Raw genomic sequence first — 16561 nt, forward strand, 5'->3', positions numbered from 1 at the left:
TTTATCAAATTGTCTGTCAAGCCCAAAAGAAAGTCACTCAACCTACAATCCTGTCGGCATTCAGGATCAAATCATTGGGCACAAACAACACACGAGTAGTAATACTCACATTACTGGGTCAGTCAGTCCCCGGCAACCTTAATCTAGGTGGTAAGGACATAGAAACCATGCCATACAGGTAAAGGCCAACCCGATGTACAAACTGTATGCTCTATGGACATACAAAAACATCATGTAACCAGCCACCCAAGTGCAAAAACTGCTCCCGAGTTTCTTGCATAGAAAACTGCAACACATGGTGTACAAACTGCAGGAAAGAGGGTCATTCATCCTTGGCGCCGAAATGTCCTAAACGCTTGCTCATCAGCAAACGTATAAATAAAATACCTACTGAGCAATCTGAATCCAAATCTATTCAACCCACTGAGGTCGAAAAAACCCAAGCGACTATGGATCACTCTACTGAGCAAACAATGGAATCTGTGAGCACTGAGCAAACAATCAAATCTGTGAGCACTGATCCGCCTGCTCACAGGCACAAAGCCACTGCAAAACGCAAGGGGAAAAAGACCCAAGCTCCCCAATCAAACCCCATGCCTTCTAATCCTCAAACTGAGGAACACAGCAAACGAATCAGTCAGGCAAAGAAAACACCAGCTCATGGTAAACAACATTCGTCACCACTCGCCCCTTTCCGTAACCTGAAAGAAGACTCGTCCCCCTATCGCTGAATGTTATGTGCGAAAATACGACAAACCAATCAGAATGCACGTATGATTTCAAGTTCTTTGTCAAAGAATCCCTCAGAAATAATTTTTGATTTTACATATGTCTTGCATCTAAAAATATACCCAAGATACAGTTAAATGTGTTCAATCATACTGTATAATTCCGCATGCCCCGATGTGCTTTAAATTGCATCTGAAATATATGTAATATATGGGGAAATGTATGTGAACCATTTTGCAACGAATTGACTATTGTTTTAGGTATGCCCGTTTGCGCTAAGACAGAACCCGGTCGCAAATATGGCCATGAGAGGGGCACGAGTCGCTATTCGGCTTGTCCCGGAATAACACGAGTTGGACACGAATGGGTAAACAAAAGGCTCAGAACACAAACAAAGTTGTAAAGTGTATTGCATTGATCCAAATTACAAGCAGAAAAATGAGTGCCAAAGCCACCTGCATCCTCAAACTGGCTTCCAAAATAATGAAATACAAAGGAACAAAGAAACAGTTCCCAAAATAGGGTATGGCCCATAAACAAAGAAATCTTACCAAAGAACTGATAAAGGCAGCCAAAAGAACCCACTGGCAAACTTTTACATCAACCTTGAAGATGGGCAAACAAAATTCAAAAATTCTATGGAAAAAACTTAAAGCAATAAAAGGCAATGCCAAATCTTTCAACATGCCCAATTTTCCCTTACTTAAAACAGACAAAGAAAGGCTAATGCCATGGCTGCCCATCTCTCGGCCGTCAGCAGCTCCGCCAACCACTCCAAACACATACAAGACACTATAAACACCCAACCTGCATTTCAAACCAGATCACCACTCTCACATCTTGCTATAAATAAACTCATCAACATCCATTAACTTCAAACCGCCTTAAAAAGTAAAAACACAGCCACAGCCACCGGACTAGACAACATAAGTTATAAAACTCTCAATCATGTCCCCATCAAAATTCAAAAACTAATACTTCAACTATATAATCAAATTTGGACTTCTGGCCTCCCCAAAACATGGAAAAATGCATTAGTGGTGCCAATTCTAAAACCAGGGAAATCCCCAAATGACCCTGATTCTTATCGACCCATCTCCCTCACATCTCACCTATGTAAAATCATTGAAACAGTAATAAACAACAGACTAAAGCATAAAATACAAAACAATAGCCTTATAAAAGAGGACCAGAGCGGCTTTACAGCAAACAGACAGACCCTAGATCACATTTTAAATTTAGAACATGATGTTAGGACAGCCCAAGCACAAAAACAATATACTGTGGCCATTTTTATAGATTTTTCAAAAGCGTTCGATATGGTTTGGCAATAAGGCCTAATTCAAAAACTACTAGATAAAGCCATTGATGGAAGAAATCTAAATTTCATTCACTCTTTCTTAAATAACAGAAACATAACAGTAAAGTCAAACAACTCCCTATAAGACCCTCACATTCTTGAAAACGGCACCCCCCAGGGAAGTATCTTGTCCCCCACCCTATTTAATCTAATGATTGATGACATATTCCCATCTACCCCCAAAAATACTACTACAACAAAATTCGCTGATGATATATCATTTTGGTCGTCATCAACATCCATAAAACAAATTGAAACAAGAATCAAACCAACTCTTTTGAAACTAGAAAACTGGGCTTCCCAATGGGGGTTCAAAATTAACACCAAAAAAAACATCGGCATTGTTTTCAAAAAACCCTTTATGACAAATCTAACACCCAAACTCACACTTCATAAAGAAAATATTAAATTTCAAAAAGAAGCAAAATTCCTAGGAGTCACATTTGACCAACACCTTACATGGGCTCCCCACATCAATAACGTGGTCAACTCCTGCCAAAAAGATATCAGTCTAATGAGAGCCATCAGCGGCTCTCACTGGGGAGCTGACAACCAAACACTATTAAACATATACAAAACTCTTATCAGGGCAAAAATGGATTATGCCGCTCCGGTTCTCCACTCTTTAACAGATAAACTGGAAAAAAAGCTCAATTCAGTACAATATAAAGTCTCAAGATAGCCCTGGGGACTAGAAATGGCACCTCCCTTAATACCCTACAAATCATCACGGGCATTACATCAATACAACTCAAACGCCACCAATCTATACTTAGTTACTGGGCTGGGGCACAACATAACCCTATCCACAAAGAAATACTCCATAAATACAAAAACTCAAGACCAGCTACCCTAAAAAAGTTCAAAAACAAGACAAACATAGCACCCTTCATAACACATCTGCAAAATCTCATTAGAACATACAACCTAGAACATATAACTCACTCGCCCCCAGACAACTCATACATTCTTGACACCCAACCCCCCCCCCCCCCCCTCCCCTCCCCCGAAACAGACACATCCCTAACCAAAATATTCAGCAAGCAAAACAAACTCACAAACATAGAAAAAGGAACAATATCACTCAACTATATCCATGACAACTGGCCGGAACATCTACACACATCTACACACATCTACACAGATGCATCCTATAACTATAATAACAAAAAATCAGGGCTGGGTGTCCATACAACACAACCTACACCAAGCACAAAGAAATACCAATATGCAAACTACACACATACAAACACAGCAGAGCTTTTAGCCATTCTCCAAGCTTACAACCATGCAGAAACAACAAACCATAACAAAATCATCATTATCTCTGATTCATTAAACTCAATAAAACAAATTGAAGACAAATTCTCCAAATCCAGACCCGACTTAATAAAACAAATAATAAACACCCATAATAAAATTCAAAACAGCACATAAAACAATAACATTAGTATGGATACCCAGCCATACAGGCATACCAGGAAACGAAATCGCAGATCAAACAGCAAAAATAGCTACAACTGACCAAATACCCACTCTACAATTTCATACAAGCAAAGCCGAGATAAAAACACTAATAAAACACAATATAATACAACAAAACTTCAACAATAACATCCAAAAATGTAAGTCTCAATGGATCAAAACACTGTTCATCAAACCAACAACAAAATGCAAAAACTATACAAACTCCATCCTAGCAGACAAAATTATAAACAGAATACAAAGCAACCAAACTAATTTAAATGCAACACTATTCAAGCAAAACAGACATACAAGCCCAAACTGCATTCACTGCAATACCATAGAAGACATAAAACACATATTCACCACCTGCAGCAAATATAAACAACAACAGTTAACACTATACAACTCTCTACCACCCAGATACAAAAACAATATTACAATGCTATTTAAACCCGGTAACCCACCAGCCACCTACCTACAAATAGCCACCAATAGTCTACTCCGACGTCCGCGCCACAAACCCACATATCCATCCATCAAAATAATATAGCCGTTTAACCAGCCACCCACCCATAGCCAACAACAACAAGCCCACTGTCAATCACGTCGACACACAGCCTTGCCCCCACCACCCACCCCCCGCGCTAGGCCCCTGTTTTTAACTTAGGTTACCTACCCATATCCACCTTATAATTTATTTTAATTTTTTTTTTTATTTTCATTATTAATAGTTACACATCAGCTTAACTGATTACTCCTGTCACTCTACCTATCTTCGTTATTACACCCCAATAAAGCTTGATTAATATAGGACTTTTTCATCCCTCTTCGGCTCTCTACGGCCACTAAAACCTCAACCTCTCTTCTCATTACTTTATCCCCTCTTACTTACAGTTTTTTGGGCTAGACGTTTATTATTATTCCCACTATTGTATAGCTTATAAAAACAGTCTGCCCCGAGTGCGAAATAGCCAGAGGTTGAAGCGCTCGTAAAATCTCCAAAATACCTATCTTTACTACAGTGGAACGCAAATGGCCTTAAGAGCCACGGCTTTGAACTGACTGCACTCGTCAAAAAACAGGTGATGAAGCCTCATGTCATTCTAATACAGGAGACTAAACTCAGTGAAAAAGCCAAATTGACACTACCTGGGTACACCCAATATAGAAAAGACAGAAAAAGACTTGTGCCTGGCAACAAGGGAGGAGGACTAATCACCCTTGTCCACGACAGCTGTACCTCCAAAAATACCGAAGCAAACGTAGGAAATCTTGAAACGCAAGTAATCTCCCTAAAACTGGCAAATGGCAACGAATTACGCATAGCTAACATATATCACAGGGTTACCCATGAAACGAACATGGAAGAGTTAACAAGACTAGCTCAAATAGTAGGCAAAAATGGGATAATCCTTGGTGACTTTAATGCCCACAGCCCTCTCTGGGAAGACAGGAATGATTCATGCAAATACGGCAAAATGGTAGAGAAATGGGTTGAGGACGACAATCTCATAACTCTGAACAACGGCAGTCACACACGTTATGACCAAGTCCACAACACGTGGAGTTCAATTGATCTCACAATTGCCACCAAAAACCTCGCCTCACATTGCCAATGACAAGTCCATGACGACACTTGGGGAAGCGATCACCTTCCTATACTCACCTACATAGGTAGCCCACCACAATTAGAGGAACAGCCCAATCCTCAGCCCCTATGCAAAGGCTGACTTGCCTAAATTCAGGAAGGAATGTATATCATTCAAGTCCTCAGAAATTGCCTCGGATGATCCTGATCTTTTTTGCCAAAATCTCACCTCAGCAATTATTGCCGCAGCTGAAAAATAAATTCCAAAAAAAGACCACAAAACTGGCAAAACGCCGGAACAGGGAAATAGCAAAAGCTAGGAGAGTGAGAAAGAAAGCCCTAAATAGGTCAAAAAGGGATAAATCAGCCTTCTTCCAAGTCCGAGCAGCCAGGACAAAAGTAAGACAACTCATAGACGATTCTAAAAAAGAGTCATGGCAGACATTCTGCAAATCCCTTAATGAGAAAACAAATGCTAAAACAGTCTGGAGCAAAATACACGCAATCAGGGGTAAGCGTAAACCCACAAAAAATCTCAAGTTAGCCAACGCCCATACAGTCAAAGAAAAGGCCAACATTCTAGCTGAGCACTTCTCATCTGTCAGCAGCAACACAAATTGCAGCGAAGAATTCAAACAGGAAAAAATGCTTATGCCTAAGATCTCAAAACGGCCGCAAAGCAAGCATCTGGTATACAATATACCATTTACTGTGACAGAGTTTGATGATGCGATACAACATAGAAAAGGCACAGCACCTGCTCTTGACACAACCAGCTACGAGATATTGAAAAACCTACCTGATCAAACCAAAGGCTTACTCACTGAGTTGTATAACACGATATGGTCCAAATGAGAAGTCCCAAAAGCATGGAAACATGCTGCGGTTATCCCGCTGCTAAAGCAAGGGAAAGACGAAGCCCTACCAAACTCTTATCAACCGATCTCACTCACCTCAAACATGTGCAAAGCCATGGAAGCCATGGAAGCCATGGTTACAAAAAGGCTCAAGGCTTCATCACCTTGAAATTGGCAACCACATAAAACCTGACCAAAGTGGCTTCAGGAAGGGACACTCGTGTCTAGATCATATTCTAAGACTGGAAAATGAAACAAAAAAAGTTCAATTAAACAGACAATACCTAGCCGCAGTATTTCTGGACTTCAGCAAAGCCTTCAACATGGTATGACATGACGGACTCCTCTCAAAACTAGCACAAAATGGAGTAGAAGGGAATATGGCAAACTTCATAGACAGCTTCCTGCAAGACAGGTCGCTATCAGTTAAAATAGGGAACAATCGATCGGATCCTATGGCACTGGACAATGGCACACCACAAGGCAGCATTATAAGCCCAACCCTGTTTAATATCATGATCAATGATCTTTTTGACCATGTCAACTCTCCTACCCAAACGTCTAAGTTCGCTGATGACGGAGCAATATGGGTAAAGCACAGAGATATTTCACAAATCAGAAAAAACTCCAGTCAGCCCTGGAAGGAGTAGATCAATGGTGCAATAAATGGGGATTCACCCTTTCAAGTGAAAAAACTGTTGGAGTTCTATTCAAACGCCGGGGGAAAGATGCTATGATACCCTGTGTCTCCATAAAAGGCAAACCTATCAAATTCGAAAAATCTGCAATATTTCTTGGGGTGATCCTTGATCAACACCTCACTTGGTGCAAGCATATAGAATATGTCGAAAACAGATGTCAAAAAGACCTGAACGTATTACGGGCAATTTCAGGCACATCTTGGGGCACATCGAGGGACACTCAGCTGGACCTCTACAAAGCCCTTATCAGATCAAAAATTGACTACGGTTGTGAGGCTTTTCATGCAGCCACAAATACTGTCCTGAGAAAATACAATACAAAGCCCTAATGCTGGCCACAGACGTAGCAACAGGCACCTCACTAGAAGCACTACAAGTAGAACGGGAGAACTCCCATTGAAACTAAGAAGAGAGCAGGCAATATTATCGTTCTGGGGACGAACATCAAATCCTTCGGTTAAAAAGATATGGCAAGACAAAAACACTCGAGATGAAGCCCTAGCTCGAAAAAATCTCTCCCTAAAGCCATCTGGGATATTAGTACGTGAACTCATTCGAAGTCACAATTGCGATGACATTCAGCCTCCAGAAAGTCACTACAAAGGGTTACACCCTCCCTGGACTTTAAAAACTCCCAAAGTTTACACTGCTTTAACATCAGAAGTCACTAAAAGAGAAAACCCAACCCTACTACGATCAGTAGCTATCACTAAAATTCAAACTACCCGGGACAGCTGGGCCCATATATACACTGATGGATCCAAGAATCCTATCAACAACAGTGTTGGTTACGGGATCCATATCCACAGCTCCAAACCCCAAGCACATTCAGTTCGCTTGCCTTATGGTCAGTCAGTATTCACGGCTGAATTGGAGGCAATTCATCATGCACTCAAACTCATACCGGAACTCCGGGAAGCAAAGGCAGTCGTCCTATCAGACTCGCTAAGTGCACTTCAGGCCATCAGTGGCAGAAACTCAAACTCCAGGCCAAACACAGTCAACAATATTCTATACGAATATACAAAACTATCGGACCAAGGGCAACAGGTGGAGCTGTGTTGGATCCCCTCTCACATAGATATTCATGGAAATGAAAAAGCAGACTCACTGGCGAAGCTAGCTCTAGACAAAGCGGATATACAGCCTATTCCCTTTAGTAAACTAGAGATAAAAAGCAAAATCAAAGCCTCCATAGCAGAAAGATGGCAAGCCGAATGGGACGCAAGTAAGATCGGCAGATGGCTATACAAAATTCAACCCAAGGTCCAACAAAAGCCAAACCCATACTCAAACAAGTATTTGTCACAGAAGTGACGAAATGTCCCCCGCCTGTATATACACCATAGTACCAAATATGAAGACAATCCAGCGATTAGTTCTTGAGATATCATGGCAACACCGTTTTCCAACTCCAAAAGCAGATTTACCTGCTGTGACCTTGAAAATGGGGTCAAGGTCATCAAAACCGACCGGTGTCTGCGGAGTCTGTATATACACCCTAGTACCAAATATGAAGACAATCCAGAGATTAGTTCTTGAGATATCGCGGCAACACCGTCTTCCAACTCCAAAAGCAGATTTACCTGCTGTGACCTTGAAAATGGGGTCAAGGTCACCAAAACCGACTGGTGTCTGCGGAGTCTGTATATACACCATAGTTCCAAATATAAAGACAATCCAGAGATTAGTTCTTGAGATATCGCGGCAACACCGTTTTCCAACTCCAAAAGCAGATATGCCTGCTGTGACCTTGAAAATGGGGTCAAGGTCACCAAAACCGACTGGTGTCTGCGGAGTCTGTATATACACCATAGTTCCAAATATGAAGACAATCCAGAGATTAGTTCTTGAGATATATCGCGGCAACACCGTTTTCCAACTCCAAAAGCAGATTTGCCTGCTGTGACCTTGAAAATGGGGTCAAGGTCACCAAAACCGACTGGTGTCTGCGGAGTCTGTATATACACCATAGTTCCAAATATGAAGACAATCCAGAGATTAGTTCTTGAGATATCGCGGCAACACCGTTTTCCAACTCCATAAGCAGATTTGCCTGCTGTGACCTTGAAAATGGGGTCAAGGTCACCAAAACCGACTGGTGTCTGCGGAGTCTGTATATACACCATAGTTCCAAATATGAAGACAATCCAGAGATTAGTTCTTGAGATATCGCGGCAACAAACAGGTGGGACGTACGGACGGACGTACGGACGTACGTACGGACGGTCGTGAATACTATATCCCCCGCTTCGCGCTTTCGCGCGGCAGAGGACAATGAAAGGAAAATTGAAATTGCCATCTCACGCCTCAGACTTGGTCACAGAAAGCACTTTAACAAGGTTTGTTCATCTTGCAATTAGGCTGAAACCATTGACCACGTGTTACTAGAATGTCAAGACCATGCCCCAGCCCGGGCTAGGTTAAAACAAGAATTGCAGTTAGATCCGCTATCTGTCATAGATCTCCTAAAGCCAAGAGATGTAATAGCGAAGGCCAAACTAACTCTATTTCTGAGAGATGGACAGCTGCTCGAACGTATATAAACAGAGCAGCCAAGGATAAAAATGAAATCATATCAATATAAGAAAATAGAAATCATATCAATGCAAAAACAGAAATCATGTGAACACCGAACTCACAATAGATATGTGAACCCTTCTCAAACACAGGAGTCCCAAAGAGGGACAGGTCAGCCGAAATTGCCTAGGCAGAAGGCGACCTCTTAAACGCCTAATGCAACATTATATCAACGTCTACCTAAACGGACAGGTCCCATCCTCATGGAAGGAAGCTCTAGTAATCCCAATTCCTAAACCAAATTCACGCCATCAGAGGCATCAACGGCCCCAATATAAACAGCTCAACTAACCCCACCCAAAAGGCCAACAACCTAGCCAAACACTTCTCTAAAGTTAGTAGCAACAGTAACTTCAGTAAAAAAATCCAAGATCAACTAAAAAAAGAAAGCAAATTCTCCAAAGAAAACAGACAAGACAACCTAGAAATAAACCAGCCTTACACCATAGAAGAACTAAATCACGCACTAAACAATAGAAAAAAAAGGAACAGCCCCAGGCCTAGACCTCACCTCTTACCAAATAATCAAACACTTACACTGTACCTACCAAACTACTCCAAACTTTACTTAAACTATACAACCTAGTCTTCCTAAACGGACAGGTCCCATCCTCATGGAAGGAAGCTCTAGTAATCCCAAAACCTAAACCAAATAAACCAGCAGACCAGGCTTACTCCTATAGGCCCATCTCCCTAACCTCAAATCTCTGCAAAATAATGGAACTTATGACTAAAAATAGGCTACAGCACTACCTAGACCAAAACAACATCATAAACCCCGACCAAAGCGGCTTCACTCTCGGTCGATCAACTCTCGATAACCTCGCCCGACTAGAACAGGATATAAAAACAGGACAGCTAAACAAGCAATACACCATAGGCATATTCCTCGACTTCTCTAAAGCTTTCGATATGGTATGGCACCACGGGCTAATACAAAAACTTAAAAAAATAGGACTAAAAGGCCAAATAATAAACTTCATCCAAGATTTCCTAAACAACCGCAAAATAACCGTGGGTATAGACCATACGCTATCGGACCAGTGTCCCCTAGAAAATGGCACTCCCCAGGGCAGCATCCTCAGCCCAACCCTCTTCAAAATAATGATAAACGATCTATTCGAGGGCTTATCCCCTAAACTAAACACTTCAAAATTCGCGGATAACGGAGCCCTATGGATCCGCACTAAAAGCATTAAAATGGCCCAAAACTTACTCCAAAAATCTCTAAATAAAATACAAAAATGGGCTGACAAATGGGGCTTCTCCCTTAACTCGGAAAAAACCACAGGAATAGTATTTAAACACAAAAATATGCAACCCGCCTCCCTAAACCTCCAACTAATCAACAAACCAATCAAATTCCAAAAACAAACCAAATTCTTAGGATTAATCTTCGATGAACATCTCATCTGGGATGCTCACATTAAAAACCTTGTAACCAGATGCAGCAAAGACCTAAACACGTTAAGATGCCTAACCGGCTCCACTGGGGGACCTCTAAAAACACCCTCCTCTCACTCTATATATCACTAATTAGATCCAAACTAGACTATGGCAGTGCCATTTACGACACCTTAAACAACTCTCTCATTAAAAAAACTAGACTCAATCCAGTATCAGGCCCTAAAACTAATCACACGAACTCAACATGGCACCTCCTCCACCCCACTCCAGGCCTTAACAGGAGAAATGCCACTTAAACTACTTACCCAAAACTTGTGGGCCGCGTCCCAATCAAACCCTCTAATCGAAAACTTAATAAAAAAAAATAATATTAGCCCTAGAAACCAAGCCCTAGCCTGGAAACATCCACTACTTGCTCCAATTTCCCAAAGAATAACCAATAACCTAAATGAACACAAAATAAATAATCTTAAACAAAACAATAAATCATCCAATATCTTCACTCCAAAACTTAAAATACCAAAAATAGACACAACACTAGCCGATACACTAAATAAACAGACCGATCCTAACATCGCTAAAACCACCACACTAGCATACATACATGAAAATTGGCCAAATTGGTGTCACATATACACAGACGGATCCTCATATCCGATCTCTAAACACACAGGTTTCGGAGTCCACATCGCACAACCAACCAAAGACACACAATCTTACCAAACAACCAATCCATATTCACGGCCGAACTAATGGGCATGGCCTCAGCACTACACAATCAGCAATCTAAAAAACACCAAAAAATCCTCATCCTAACCGACTCCCTCAGTGGACTACAAGCCCTCAAAAATAAAAACACTAAAAACCGCCCCAAACTAATAAATCAAATACTCAATAGCTCAAACAACTTGATTAAGGTAGGTAAACAAATAGAGTTCATTTGGATCCCCGCCAACGTAGGAATCTTTGGAAATGAAAAGGCAGATGAAGCAGCAAAATTATCCCTTAAATTCCCAGAAATAAGCTTAAACTTACCCAGCCCAAAATCAGAAATCAAAAGTGTCACTAAACAAAAAATCAACAAAAAATGGCAAAATATATACCAAAACTCAAATAGCAAAATCACGAAAGTACTCAAAAAAACCCTAAATAAACCAAAAATACTACACCCATCCAAAAAAATCGACAGAATAATTACCAAACTACAAACAGGCCATACCAAACTAAATAATCACCGTAAAATAGCTAATCTACACACAACAGGAAACTGCCCACATTGCAAACAACAAGAAACACCAGAACACGTACTCATTCACTGCACACACTACCAAACACACCGAACAACACTACAGACCACCCTAAATCTTAAAACCGGACTTACACTAGAATCAATCCTAAATCCACAAAATAAATTAGAAAAATTCAAAGCCTTAGGCATATACCTAATAAAAACAGGACTAATTAGTCGCATTTAAACCCCAAATAAAATATTAAAACCAAAACTACCTTACTTAATAACCACCCAACACACACAGCTCCCTTAGTTCGTCCCCCACCCACTCTTGGCATTCTTTCCAAATCTCAAAATTTCAAAATTACTATATAAGCAAACCCTAAAGCCCCCTTCCTGGGTTGCACAAACTCACTTTTCCCCTTTTTGGAAACACATTAAATGGCCTGGCCGGGCCCGTGTGCGACATACGCTTGCAGTCGGAAAGCGCACGTTAAATCTCCAATATAAGTAAGTAAGTAAGACTCCCTTAGTGGACCACAAGCCCTCCAAAACAAAAATACCAAAAAACGACCTAAATTAATAAACCAAATACTTAAAAGCTCCAACGACCTAACAAAAGCAGGCAAACAAATAACCTTCTTGTGGATCCCCGCCCACGTAGGAATTTACGGCAACGAAAGCGCCGATAAAGCAGCTAAATTATCTCTCAAAATACCAGAAATAAACCTAAACCTACCCATCTCAAAATCAGAAATTAAAAGTGTAAACAAACAAAAAATAACCAAAAAATGGCATAATCAATATCAAAACTCAAATAGCCAAATCAAAAAAGTGCTCAGAAAACCACTAGCCAAACCTAAAATCCTACACCCCTCAAAAAAAATTGACAGATTAATTACAAAACTCCAAACAGGACACACTAACCTAAATAACCACCTAAAAAATCTCAAAAGGCACACCACAGGCAACTGCCCCCACTGCAAACAACCCGAAACCACAGAACACGCACTCATCCACTGCACCCACTACCAAACACACAGAACCACACTTCAAACTACCCTCAATCTAAATAAGGTTCCTACTCTAGATGAAATACTAAACCCTCAAAATAAACTAGAAAACTTCAAGGCCCTAGACGTATTCCTAATCAAAACAGACCTAATTAATCTACCAATCCAAAATCCAATAAACATACAAACACCCACCTCACCCGGCTCCCTTAGTTCCCTTCTCCACCCACCTCGGCATTTATTCCAAATTTAAAAATTCCAAAAATTCAATATAATTAAGCAACCCCTAAAAGCCCCCTCTTGGGTTGCACACACCACTTTCACCCTTTTCGGAATACACTAAATGGTCTGGCCAGGCCCGTGTGCGAAATACGCTACAGTCGGAAAGCGCACGTTAAATCTTCTATATCAGTCAGTCAGTCAGTTTATATCAACCCTGTGGAGTGCCATTTTCTAGGGGACATTGGTCCGATAGAGTTTGGTCTATACCCACGGTTATTTTACGATTGTTTAAGTCCTGGATGTAGTTTATTATCTGACCTTTGAGTCCTATTTTTTAAAGTTTTTGTATTAGCCCATCGTGCCATACCATGTCGAAAGCTTTAGAGAAGTCTAAGAAGATGCCTGTGGTATATTGTTTATTTAGTTGTCCTGTCTTAATATCTTGCTCTAGTCGGGCGAGGTTATCTAGGGTTGAGCGGCCAGGAGTGAAACCGCATTGATCTGGGTTTATGATGTTTTTTTTGGGTTAGGTAATGTTGTAATCTATTTTTAGCCATTGATTCCATTACTTTACATAAGTTTGAAGTTAGGGATATTGGTCTATATGAGTTAGCTTGATTAGCTGGTTTATTAGGTTTAGGGATTGGTATGACTAGGGCCTGTTTCCAAACCATAATTAATCTGACGTAATTAACGCAATTACCATCGTGTCACGGTCACGTGACACATCATTTAAGAACTCATTTCGGCCTGTCCAATCAAATTCCTATTAGTAAATGACCTAATCTATTTCAACCAACCAAAATTGTAATTAAAGGACACATTGTATGTTTTGGCCAATCAAGAGAATTCCGACGTTGATCAGTGGTGTTTCCAGTACTATAAAAAGAGGTCTGTGGTTTTATATCAACACATTGAACCTCACAATAAATACTGGAACATCTCTTTGACTGATCATTGACTCACAGAATTCTCCCTTCTAATTTAAGGTAAGCTCACTTGTACAAACTCTTTTATTTATTTCAAATAATATCACAATTCGTGATTTACTATTTATTTGATTATGGTGAATAGAAAATGGCAAATATTATGTATTTTGTGTATTTCTAAATAATCTCTCCGTGAATATTGTCGTGCATAATATCTCAGTCATTACTGAATATGTATCATCTGACACTCGGTGAAATTCAGGTTAATAAAACACTTTATTGGCACATATACAACAATATTGTGCATTTTTACTATTCGTATAGTATTGCATCGCCTGTTGTATAAAATAATTGAAAGAGTTTAACAGTCCAGCTGAAACACTGCTGCTTGCATAATATTAAATTCATGTCATTAGAATGTAGTGAATAACATGTTATGTTTCTTAACTTATGTAATAATGAACTGCACTTATCATATTGCGTAAAACTGGATATACAATGTGAATGTTTATTTTCAGTCACCAAAATCAAGACTGCAAACAATGAATTTCAGTGCTTTATATATGACTGTGGCGTTCGCCTTTCTCACTGGAAAAACAACAATGGTTTGTAGCAAAATGCAACTGACTGTCATCGCATATTCTATTTATATTAGTATGTATTTTAATGTTTTATGTTCTTAATATAAGATAGCAACGCCATAAATCGTAAAGAACAATGAAGAAGGAGGCGTGGTTTATTTCACGATCAACCTTTGTTCTGACGTCATTTCTGGAGCTTCGATCATACGTTCGCAACTCGATGACGTCGTTAATTGGACGACGCTATTTTAAGAGGGTAGTGAATTGTTCCCCTTAGACGAAGCTGGACAAGGCAGATAAACGCAATGAGCGAACGATCAAATCAAATAGAGCGCGAGATATGGCAATGTGTAATGGGGAGAATATGTACACATAGTGGCCGTCAACTGGTTTTGTGTTCGTGAGAATATTCAGAAAATACTAAACATAACCAGCCTGTTAATAAAATGGGCTTGTCCGACATTGCCGGGATCGGATTGTATCGAGGGAGTTACCATCATTTAATGCGTGAAAATATTTTAAACGCTGCTCAAATTTATCAACATCTTCAAAGAGGCTGTACATAATGTTGATATCACATATGGGAAATAGACGACTCGTCGTTCATTATCGTATTAAAAAACACACCTGATATCAGTCACTCACGGACCGAGTTTGATGAAACCTGGTATGTGTGTTTCCGATTAAAATGTGTATGTGTGAGCATTGTAGTAGTTTCACGTTGATAAAATTCATGCAATATTTTTCAGTTTGCGTTGCCTTTGGACAACTTTTGCAAATCGCTTTATGACATGGGCGTAAGTACATGAAACTTTAATTTGCAAGTATCTTTTAGTTCTGATTAGTTTTAAGGCTGTATATTTCATGTTTTATGTTTCGTCTTTACACATGCACATTGTGTGTATACGTTATGTACACTCATTGCTCGATTGGGGCGGTCGGGTAGCCTAGTGGTTAAAGCGTTCGTTCGTCACGCCGAAGACCCGGGTTCGATTCCCGACATGTGTTACAATGTATGAATCCCAATTCTGGTGTGCCCCCCCCCCCCCCCCGCCGCGATATTGCTGGAATATTGTTATATTGCTCGATTGGTCGACATGTAGTTTTTCTTCAATATACCAGTATGTAAAGTAACAAAAATGGTGCAACCATATTCGACTCTTAACTTAAAACAGACTGTGTTTACATTTGAACCCCTGAAGGGATTCCGGGTTAGAATAAGTCCCTAGCAACATATGCATGTCGGTACGAGCCGACTCAATTGACTAGGTTTGGCGACTTAGTTGATTGTGAGTCAACATGACAGCAACTACAAGTTTGTCTTGTCCATTCACAGGCAGCCGTCATGTAGCTAGAATATGGCTACATTTGAGTGTGGCGTTAAAAACAATTTGAACAAGTTTTACAAAGTTTTAATTGTTATATCAGACGCAAAATAAGTTTTGATTCAGAATTACATCGCATGATTATTAAAACTTCCCATCCTATGGCTTTTGAAATTGTCGATGTCAAAAGCAGTTTTGGGTTTTTAGCGTCGATACACCAATGATTTCCAACGACCCCTCTCTTTCGCAGTATCCCTATTGCAGTACGCCTAAACACCATCACTTGGAGATAACGTAAAGGCGTTTGCATTATTTTCTAAGTAATATATCGAAGGGTTTTTGAAAGTTCCCAGCCTATTGGCGTTTGATATTTTCGATGAAAAAAGCAGTCTATGTACAATCAGCATTGTACAGTAGTCACAATAGACAAATGATTTTAACAACGAAGATCTCCCTACTCTATTGCAGTATTCCGATGCAGAAAAGACACTGACGGATGCAGTGAACGCACTCGGAAGTAAGGATTATACAATAATATATTTTACACCTGGAAACAAATTGAATTAAGTAC

General features: G+C 40.1%; 1 long non-coding RNA gene across 1 annotated transcript; it reads left to right on the forward strand.

Annotated features, from left to right (window-relative positions):
- The first annotated feature begins 14046 nt into the window (after nt 1-14046).
- LOC139460679 (uncharacterized) lies at nt 14047-16561 on the forward strand. Its single transcript, XR_011652820.1, has 4 exons — nt 14047-14144; nt 14603-14689; nt 15415-15462; nt 16459-16561. It is a non-coding gene; the product is annotated as an uncharacterized lncRNA (long non-coding RNA).

Source organism: Haliotis cracherodii, unplaced genomic scaffold, assembly GCF_022045235.1.
Source record: "Haliotis cracherodii isolate W230 unplaced genomic scaffold, xgHalCrac1.p SCAF_1, whole genome shotgun sequence".
Classification (NCBI taxonomy): domain Eukaryota; kingdom Metazoa; phylum Mollusca; class Gastropoda; order Lepetellida; family Haliotidae; genus Haliotis; species Haliotis cracherodii.